A 9,259-nucleotide genomic window follows, 5' to 3' on the forward strand; every position below is an offset into this window, starting at 1 on the left:
CTGAGCCCCGGCGTGCCATGGCTGGCACTGGCAGCAAGGAGCAGGACTGGTGCGCCTCGCTGCCCAGGTATGCAAAAGTGCTTCTGACATTTCTCCCCATTTGTCAGAGCAACCATCTGGCCAACAGACTTGTTCTGAGGTGTAAAGCACAGCTCAGAGAGGCTTTATTGCTAAGAAAGATGCAATAAAAATAGATAAGCAGAAAACATCATATGTAGAGCTTTCATACACAGAATAATAATGCTGGGAAAACAGACTGAACTTCTACATATTCCAGTGCTTAAGTTGGAAGCACTGGAATAGACCATGTGGGCACACACAGGTGTAAGAAAAATACTGGTTTTGCCAGGACAGAAAACTCTAATCAGTGCTTTGAGTTTTCCTCACAGTGTCATCTGATAACAGTGTTGTGACTGAATTCATTCTTGTTATCCCTGCAGTTAATGTCTTCATAACTGCTTCCCGGTTTCCTCATGAAAACTTAGACTCCACAGCAGCAGAAACTGGTGAGTGGTAGCAGGATCGCTGCTGTGTGCAAAGAGCTCTAAGGGAGAACACATAGTCAACTTTATGCAGGATTATGAGGATTATCTCCTAAAAAAGATCAAAATAAAGCAGACCTTCAGAACAATGGAAATTGCTATCTCTAACTAGCAGTGTAGTCAATTTATTTAAACAAATATCTATTTTTACACAGTGGATTAATCTCAGATTAGTGAAGTAAAAGCCTTAATATTTAAGTAGCTATAAATATTCAAATTCTAGCATTTTTATAGAGTTGTTACTGTTTATTTCAAATACCTTTCTGCTCAGTTATATGATTTATTCTGTGGCTAATCAAATGTGTGCCTTCATCTTCTTCCTTTTGGTTGCAATATGCTTAAGGTGGGTGCTGCTCTGAGCAGGCTATAGGTCCCTGGGGTTGGGACAGAATGTGCCTTGGCACAGCTGGGCCAGAGCTGCAGTCCCCCAGCACCCTGACCACTGCCCGCCAGGTGGTTACCCTGCCACCAGCTGAAATTCCTCACAAATGTCATCCATACAAGCCTGAGTCCCAGAAACACAGTTCCTAGCATGCTATGAAGCCTGTCCTTTCCAATTCACCTGGATACCTGCCTCTGCGTTTGAATGACTGCCTGCAGTGAACTGGACATGGCTGAACTACAGCTTGAGAAATAATTATTCTGCTCAAAATTTTTCACTGGCTTTTCAAGGCTTAAGTCAGAGCAAAGTCACATCTGAGCATCAGGACTCTTACCCACATAAAAGACAAGGAAGGGAGAAACACATTTATGCGTCCAGGTTTTGTTATCTACGTGTTATCGCCTAAATTAGTCTCCTGGCAGTCAATAGAGCTTTCAGAGGGAAATATCTCAAGTCAGACACATGCTTATCCCTAACAGGATCCACTTTGAACAAATGTGTGCTGCAATTCTTTTTCTAAAACTCTGCAAATAGAACTATTTGTCCACAAAACACTTTGTTAGAACTATTTGCTCACCTCTAAGGATTCGTTTCATGAAGATCTTTTGTCTCAGACTCTCTTCCAAGATGCTTTTGCAGATTAATTGCTGGAACTTGTGTATTTCTACAGTGGTCATTATTATTATTTTAAGCTAGCAAAACCTTATTTAAATTTTTGTATAAGTCAAACTCTCCTGAGCATTTCCTTGAATCCATCTTCCCATATGTTCAGTACCTCATCTGAGTATTGAGCTTTGTCTATAGCCAGTATTTTCTGCCCACCCTCTTTCCACCTGACAAGCTCCTGTCTGCTAAAAATTACACTCTGTAATGCACAACAACTAATCCACACATACCAAATGTGCTGCTGAGGTTAGGTTTTGGTGTTCCCTATTAGAATCTCTACAAAGGGCTGACACAGAAAACCCCGGTCAGAAGTTAACCAGTTCAGATTTTGGGAAAAGAGGGGTGAGAAGGGATTATTTTTAATCTCATTTCTTTGAGAACATGGAGAAAAATATCATAGTCTGCACATGAAGGAAGTGGACTCAAGAGCAGTCTGCCTTTTGGTTCCCATGTTTTTTCCTTTGCTTGTTGCAGCATCTCCCCAGGTCTTCTGGTGCCACGATCTCTTTGGAGGATGGGGAGAGGCTCCTATTCCAGGGCCATTTGTGACCACACAAGTGACTTAAATCCCATAAATTCTTGAAATGTTGTTGGACATTTAGAGCTGTACAACTGTTTCGCCTTTGGGAAATGTTGCTTTAGGCTTGTGGGCTGCAGGAAAATTACCCAAGAGAAAATTCATCCTGGCCAGGAGCGGGCTTCAACCTTCCCAGCCAGAAGTCAAGAAGCAGAGAGAGTCATAGAATTATAGAATAGTTTGGGTTAGAAGGGACCTTAAAGATCATCTAGTTCCAACCCCCCTGCCATGGGCAGGGACATCTCCCACTAGACCCGGTTGTTCAAAGCCCCGTCATGTCTATCAGTTTCTCAGGTCACTTGCTGGAGTGGTCCCTGTTTCCAAGCTCTGGACATAGGCCTTCACAAGCAACTTGCCAGCATCTGCCTGATACACCCACTGGCTGCTTGCTTTCATTTTTGGGGATAAGCAGTTCAATTTTCTGGATGGATTTTTCTTCAGTCTGAGTCCTTCCTACCATGGCCATAGCCAAACTTCCACAGTGTCACCTCCCAGATCGACACTTATTCCTCCACGTACATCAGCCCTACGGCTTTCTAACTACAGCCAGCAGAGAGGAAACACTAGCAAGTAATTGATCCTGCTTGAACAAAACAGTCATTTCAATTCTAATTTAGGAGCCATAGTCTCTAACAGTCTTTCTGAACAGCGGGTAGCAGGTTGATTCACCAGCAGGCTGAAGAGATACAGTACTGATGAAAGGGTTATCTGCTAACCAAAAAATACACGTCCTTTCACATTCCCTTCTCCATTCCACAAAGGCATGCCATGATGAGGGGGGTGTGGAGGTGACTCCCTCTTGGGCAGGCTGCAGAGATGCTCTGCTGGCATCTTCATCCAGGCTGCTTTCTCCCTATGCCAGGATAGATGGGAGAGACGGGAACAGAATAGAGAGTCTGGCCCAAAGTTTCTTTTTATTTCGTATAAAGAAAAGTAATATAAATGATTAAGTCAGAGCATCTAATTCATCTGTACAGCACGAGGTCAGGCTGATAAATGAAGACATCGACTTATTAGCCTAATTTTGGCAGAATTATTAAGAGCATGTTTACATTCAAGCTCATTAAGGGAGACATCTAAAACCAGAAGCATCCAAAATTAATGGATGCTTTTTGAAACTGTTGGCTTCGATGAGTTGTGTTGCATTCTTTTATTAAGTGGATAGGTTTTTGTGGTTTAGGCAGAGAGCAGCTGCAGATAGTTCCTTAAAAAATAGAAGTACAGTCCTGAGCTGTAAAGAAAAATTAATGGACTACTTAGAAGCCTTTATGCGCATCAGCCTATATATGGTGTGTTTAATACAAGATGTTTGTGCCTAATATGATTTTCCATGTTGTGTGTGTTTTATATGTAACATAACATTCTTGTTCTACTTGAACTTTTCTTTTTCTCGCACTCTGTTCTTTTACGCTCTAGTATTACTTGGAAAGACAGGGTTTCTGTACATTTTCTGGTTGCACTGATTCAACAAAGGTCATGATTTTGGCTTTATCAGCTAGCCAGTTTCACACAGTCTTCTCTCGCTATCTCACTAACCCATGATCCAAAGATACAGTACGTTGGCACGCTAGCTACTTAAATCCCTAACTGACAGGTGCAGTAACTTGCATCAGTTTGGAGTATTCCCCTATGTTCTCACAGCTTAAGTGGCATTTATAAAGGTATTTAAAACAGAAAATCTTGTAAATCATTTAAAGCACAACAACTCTGAATACTGAGTATCTCTCTATATACCACATATATAGAGAGAAACGTAGATCTATATAAAATGAAATCTATTTTATGTTAAACTGTTATTAAAACAATTGGTCCTGGCAAAAGGCCCAGAGGTGAGCACAGGAAGGTTAACCCCCGTGCCTGGATATTCATTGTGGTGAGGCCAGGAAACAGAGGCTGTTGTGCTGCAGAGGATGCTGCGAGTCTTGCTGGCTCAGCTTTCTTCCTCTCTTCTTCTGCAAGAGCAGTATCCTCTACCATAGCGGCTTGTTTCTGTGAGCTACCTAGCAGCCAAATCAGGAAACTTTATGCAACCACATTTAATCAAAAATTTTTTTCACAGTAGCTATATCTTCAACTCTGGACCGGAGGGATGCAAGGGTGACTTTTTAACAGCAATTTTTTTTCTTCCAATAATTTATCAAGTTTTTATTATTTAACTAAACAAAGAAAGAGAGAGAGAGAGAGAAAGAAAGAAAGAAAGAGAGATCAATGCATTCTAAGCAAATAAAACTCATTTCCCCACCTCTAGTTAAGCAGGCCTTATTTGCTTAGTATCTGTGTTGCAGTAATTATACTAATTCCCCAGTCATCCATTGAGTCTCTTAAAAAACTGGATGTGACTTGAATTTCTAATTCTTTTGGTTTTCTAGCTTTGTAGTAGTGCGGATCCTAGCATGGTGTGATCCCAGCAATGCAAATAATGAAAAGGAAAGGAGAAACAATCTTAACTTTTTTAAAAAGTAAAGCAAACTCTCCAGTTTTACACATAAAAAACATGTATTCTTCTTTAAAATCTTGCACAGTAGGTTCATCTCCTCACCCTTAACATTAGGAGCTGGCGGATTGCAGAGGCACTTGTGTTGCAGCTCACACAGAGACGTTTGCAGAACTGAGGCCTAAGTGTTTTAGAGGTTGCTACGTATCTTGTCTGATCTCTTGGTTTCTTATATGGATTTTTTTCCATATGAGGTGCTGGGAGTTCTTTGTGGTCAAATATATGTCAATTTTCTGTGTGGGAGACATTACTAGTTTCTGTGAGCCCAGTGGGAAGTACAAGGTATTGCCTAACTCAGTGGTGTTCTCTCTTGGATTTAACATTCTTTTTTTTTAGCAGCTTTCTTTTTTCAGTCTCTATTAATAATATTTTGGGTTTGATTCCCCCTTAATTATACCGCTTTAAGAATGTGATGAATCAGGATGTTGGTAAACAATTGTTAAAACTATTTTGTATACCCAAATGTAGAGTATTTGGAGTTTTGTCAATGTGTTTATCTCTTTCAAAAGATGATTAAATTACTTTTTCCCCAGAAGAGGGACAAGTCTTAATTTAAATCTATAAAATGCTATTTTATAATAATTATCTTTAAGATATTACAAGATGGTGATCTAATATAGTTTATAAAGATCGTGGTGTAAGTTAAGCACAAATATGTTACTCAGAGGGAGTAACCGCAGTATGTAGGTAGAGACCCTTCAGAGGCAAGCAATGCCTCCGTACCCTCAGGCACTGCTGTGGCCTCTTGAAGTCGGAGCTTCTCATGGTAATGCTGGAGCTTGGCTGCTTCCCAGTATTTAGTGTACTTCTGCAAAGCAGAGTATTTTTAATAATTCCCAAGACTGAGCTGAGTTGGCTTTTACTCAGCTACTCTGCCTCTGGGTGATCCACCTCATTCAAGCTCTTCCCAACAAATTTCTAGATCCCTTTTCATATGGAGGGGCTGCAGTGAGCAGGAGGAGTGCAGCAGCTCCGATCTCCTGCAGGTTGAGGTGACAAATGGCATCCCCATGTCCTGATGGACCTGACAGATGATGATTTTTGTATGTTGTATTCTCTTGCCATTTTATACTCCTGTCTAAGTGTTAGGCAGCCAGCATCGTGTTTATTAAAATAGGCTATACACCTTAAATTTCAGATAAATTTTACTGTGTGAAGTAATATGATTTTCTGACTGCTTTTGATTTTATTGTAAGCACGGTGTACTAGAAGATGAGCTATTGTTGCATTATTATGAATATATGTTACCTTCTCTTTCCATATGTTCTTGCATGAGTGTCTCATACTGTTAGATCGTTTAGCAAAGAATATCAGATAAGAAAGCTAGATAAAGTAGAAACTAAAGGCAATTAAAAATGCATTTGCTGCGTGAAGTGAGAACCATGCCTAGCCAGAATACAGAAGTGTGCTTTCTACCTTAATCAGTTTCACGGAAAGAAAAATGAAGCTTTTTGGTGGAAATGTCACTTGTCCAGGGTAAGGATGAATAATCCAAAGAGAAAGCACAGTCTGACAGTTTTAATCCTGAATTTCCTGATGTAAGACCAATCAGTTCTTTCTCAAACACTGTGTTAGACTTCTGCCTATGACCTGGATCCTGGAATAACTTCAAGACAGTGCAGCCCGCTGCTTGCGGATGGGAAATAGGAAAGTCATCGTGTATATTGAAAATGATCCTGTCGTTTGAACTTGCAGCTTTTATGACCTTTTACAGACTTCTTATGGGAACACAAATACACTGTCAGTTTGGTTTGGGCCTGATCAGGACTGGAATTCGGGCGGTGGACAGAAGGAAGGAAAAATGCAATTATACCTCTTGATTTGATGTTAAACCAGTGACATTTTAAAGGCAAGCAGGCTGGCACTTGCCAGCCTGTTGTTATGAACTACTCTGAGGCAGAAGCTCCCCAGTGAAGGTCACTGTGCTGGAAGCAGAGATGTGAACATTTTAGCACCTCTCTCTTTTGCCTTTTGTTTGTTTACGTCCAACATTCGCTTCTGCCCCTCACCTTTTTTCTAAAGATAATACAGTCTTCAGAAGCCAGTCAGCATGCCATCAGCATATTCAGGTTCTTGGGGAGGCACCCTGAGCCCCAGGGCTTGCTGGAGCGCTGGCTGTGAGCTGCGAGCGGTGGCACTGCCCGCTCCACTGCAGGAGCCGAAGGACAGGGCTGCCCTCCGTGTTCACAGGAATCATTTGCAAAAGCATTTCCTTTCTGTCATTAGGAGCAAAACTGGCCCCCGTGACTAGGAAGACATGTCAGTCTAATGAGAAAAACAAGAAAAAAAAACCCTGACAATCTAAGAATAGAGTGCTGAACAGGGTTTATTTCTGCCAGAATATTTAGGGCTTAAATATGTTTAGGAATATTGCGTCACATCAAGTATGTTACAGCGCTTTTACACCAGCTCAAAGTAAATGTCTCATCACATATACTTTGTGTGTGTAAAATTGGATATTTTTGCAGATTTCTCCTTTTCAAAGGTGACCTGCACTGTTTTAATTTCTGAGTGGATTAACTCCAAACAGCAGGGTATGAATTAAAGGCTCCTCAAGCAGTCATTAGAAAGTTTTTTGGTTATTCAAATAATGGAGTTGCTAGTCATTTAAAAAAATTACAGGGAGAAATGTTCTTAAATGTCATCAGCTACACAGTGCTGGAATCGCTTATGGGATTTCATGAGTTGCTATAAAACATGGTCCAGCAACAGCAAAAGCAGTCTCCCGTTACCAGTCCCGTAAGTCTCTGTGTCTGTTCAAAGCACCAGATACTCATCTGCTGCTAATCACCATCTCCTCCTCAGGTCAGCGACGCTCCTGCATTTCATATCAAAGGAGGATTTGGGCTAACACTGGAATATGAGAATGGGACTAAGACACGACAAAGATGACTGTCCCTTCAGGAGGAATTCTGCTGGTTTCATCCAATTGCCCCTCCATACTCCTTCTGGCTTCCCTGGAAACGTGCTCAGGAGCCAGGAAGGGGACTTGAGAACTTCTCCCTGCCACCATCTCCTAGGGGATGGCTTAGGGATGAAGTGACGAAGAGTCCTGTTGCCAGAACAAATGCTCCTGTGTTGTAGCTTACCTTACAGCAGAGAGAGTCTTCTGTACTGAAGTCTGACCTGGAAGTGGAAAGCTATGGAAATGCCATAGGATTTCTCCATTAAAACAACCAATTTCAGTTTGCCTATGTGTAAAATAGTTACCTATCTGCCACGCAGCTTAATGTAACATCTGAGTGATTGTTACAGCAAAAAATTATGATGATCAACAAAACACAGCCTTTACTTTAAGCACCTCAATAGTTTCCCTGATTTCACTGAGAATCGCTGGTGTGGATGATGCTGCAGGATCAGCAACTTGCAAAGGGAGCTTCTCCCTGTGATATTCCTGCTGTTCATCACCTGTTGGGGGTATGTGTGCAGGCCGGTGATAGCTTCTGCGCTGCAGAAGTCCCTTTTGCTGACAGGATTGAATCAATAAATGACTTCACACGTTGTTATGATCCTAAGAGCAAAATGATTTGCAGAGAGTACTTGCTAGTCAGTGTAGAGCACAATAGTCCCCTATTATAATTTTAGTAGAATAGGAGAACATAAAAGGAGTCTTGTTATTGCTCTAACTTAAGACTGTGAAAAACATGCTTGTGTTCTTTATTCCTTACTTTAATTGAATACAAAGATATCGGCACTTCAGTGTTCAGCTGCTACATATAAAATCAAATTTGGTGGATAGTAAATACAGTAGAACTGAAGGTTTAATGTTATAAATCCAGGGACACGTTTAAGCTAAAACTGTCTTCACTTCAGCAACACTATTACTATAATAACGACCTTAGATATATTAAAATAGAACTAAGTTTAAATGTATTTCCCTTTCCTTTTCATTTTTATTACCTATTTTTATACCTAAGAAACAAAACTCACTTTACATGGACTGGGTATTTTGACATTCCAAGCCTTTATAAATTTTCACAATGCTGCAATTTCAGAAGAAATTCTTAAACATCAATTTTAATAAAAACTTAAATAAAAGTTTTTCAAATATGATTTGTCACTAGTAATTTGATATAAAAATTTCTTCTGTTTTGATTCTGTTTATCCATTAGGAGTTTTCTAATCAATCCTGCTGCAGAGGGCACAAAGTAGTGGAATTGGCTCACTAGCAGAAGATGGAGCTTAGCCCATTCTTGGGATTTGACTGAAGGACTTTTGCCGCTGAGCGGAGAGGCTGCTGGATTTACTTCCTCAGGTACGTCTGTCATGATTGCCTTTCCCTACCTTCATGTGGCCAGGTAGGTGAAGCGCTGCGCCGGGACGCTGGCAAGGTGCTAATAAAACTCACTGCAGTACCACATGGCTTAAGGCCGAATGTGAAAAAAATAATGATGCTTGATTACTGCTTGAAGCACACCGAGCTTTTGGGTGGAAATGCAAAGTGTAAGTGATTATTAGACTATTCGATTCAATGGTGCTTAATAGTTATTACAGTAAAAGCTTTTATGATTGGTGGGGGCTGACTCCACCTGTCTGGGGAGCTGGGCTCTGCCTGCTGGCAGGATTCAGGCCGGCCGGATTTAGGCTCCTGCTAAAGG

At 40.9% G+C, this 9,259-nt stretch overlaps 1 long non-coding RNA gene across 1 annotated transcript in view; it reads left to right on the top strand.

Annotated features, from left to right (window-relative positions):
* Nucleotides 1–8,866, top strand: part of LOC128909499 (uncharacterized) — a 90,960-nt gene extending 82,094 nt beyond the window's left edge. The window contains exon 3 of the long non-coding RNA XR_008466395.1: nucleotides 8,774–8,866. This is a non-coding gene — a long non-coding RNA (uncharacterized LOC128909499). The remainder of the gene's footprint in view (nucleotides 1–8,773) is intronic.
* The last annotated feature ends 393 nt before the right edge of the window (nucleotides 8,867–9,259 follow it).

Source organism: Rissa tridactyla, chromosome 4 (assembly GCF_028500815.1).
Source record: "Rissa tridactyla isolate bRisTri1 chromosome 4, bRisTri1.patW.cur.20221130, whole genome shotgun sequence".
NCBI classification, from domain to species: domain Eukaryota; kingdom Metazoa; phylum Chordata; class Aves; order Charadriiformes; family Laridae; genus Rissa; species Rissa tridactyla.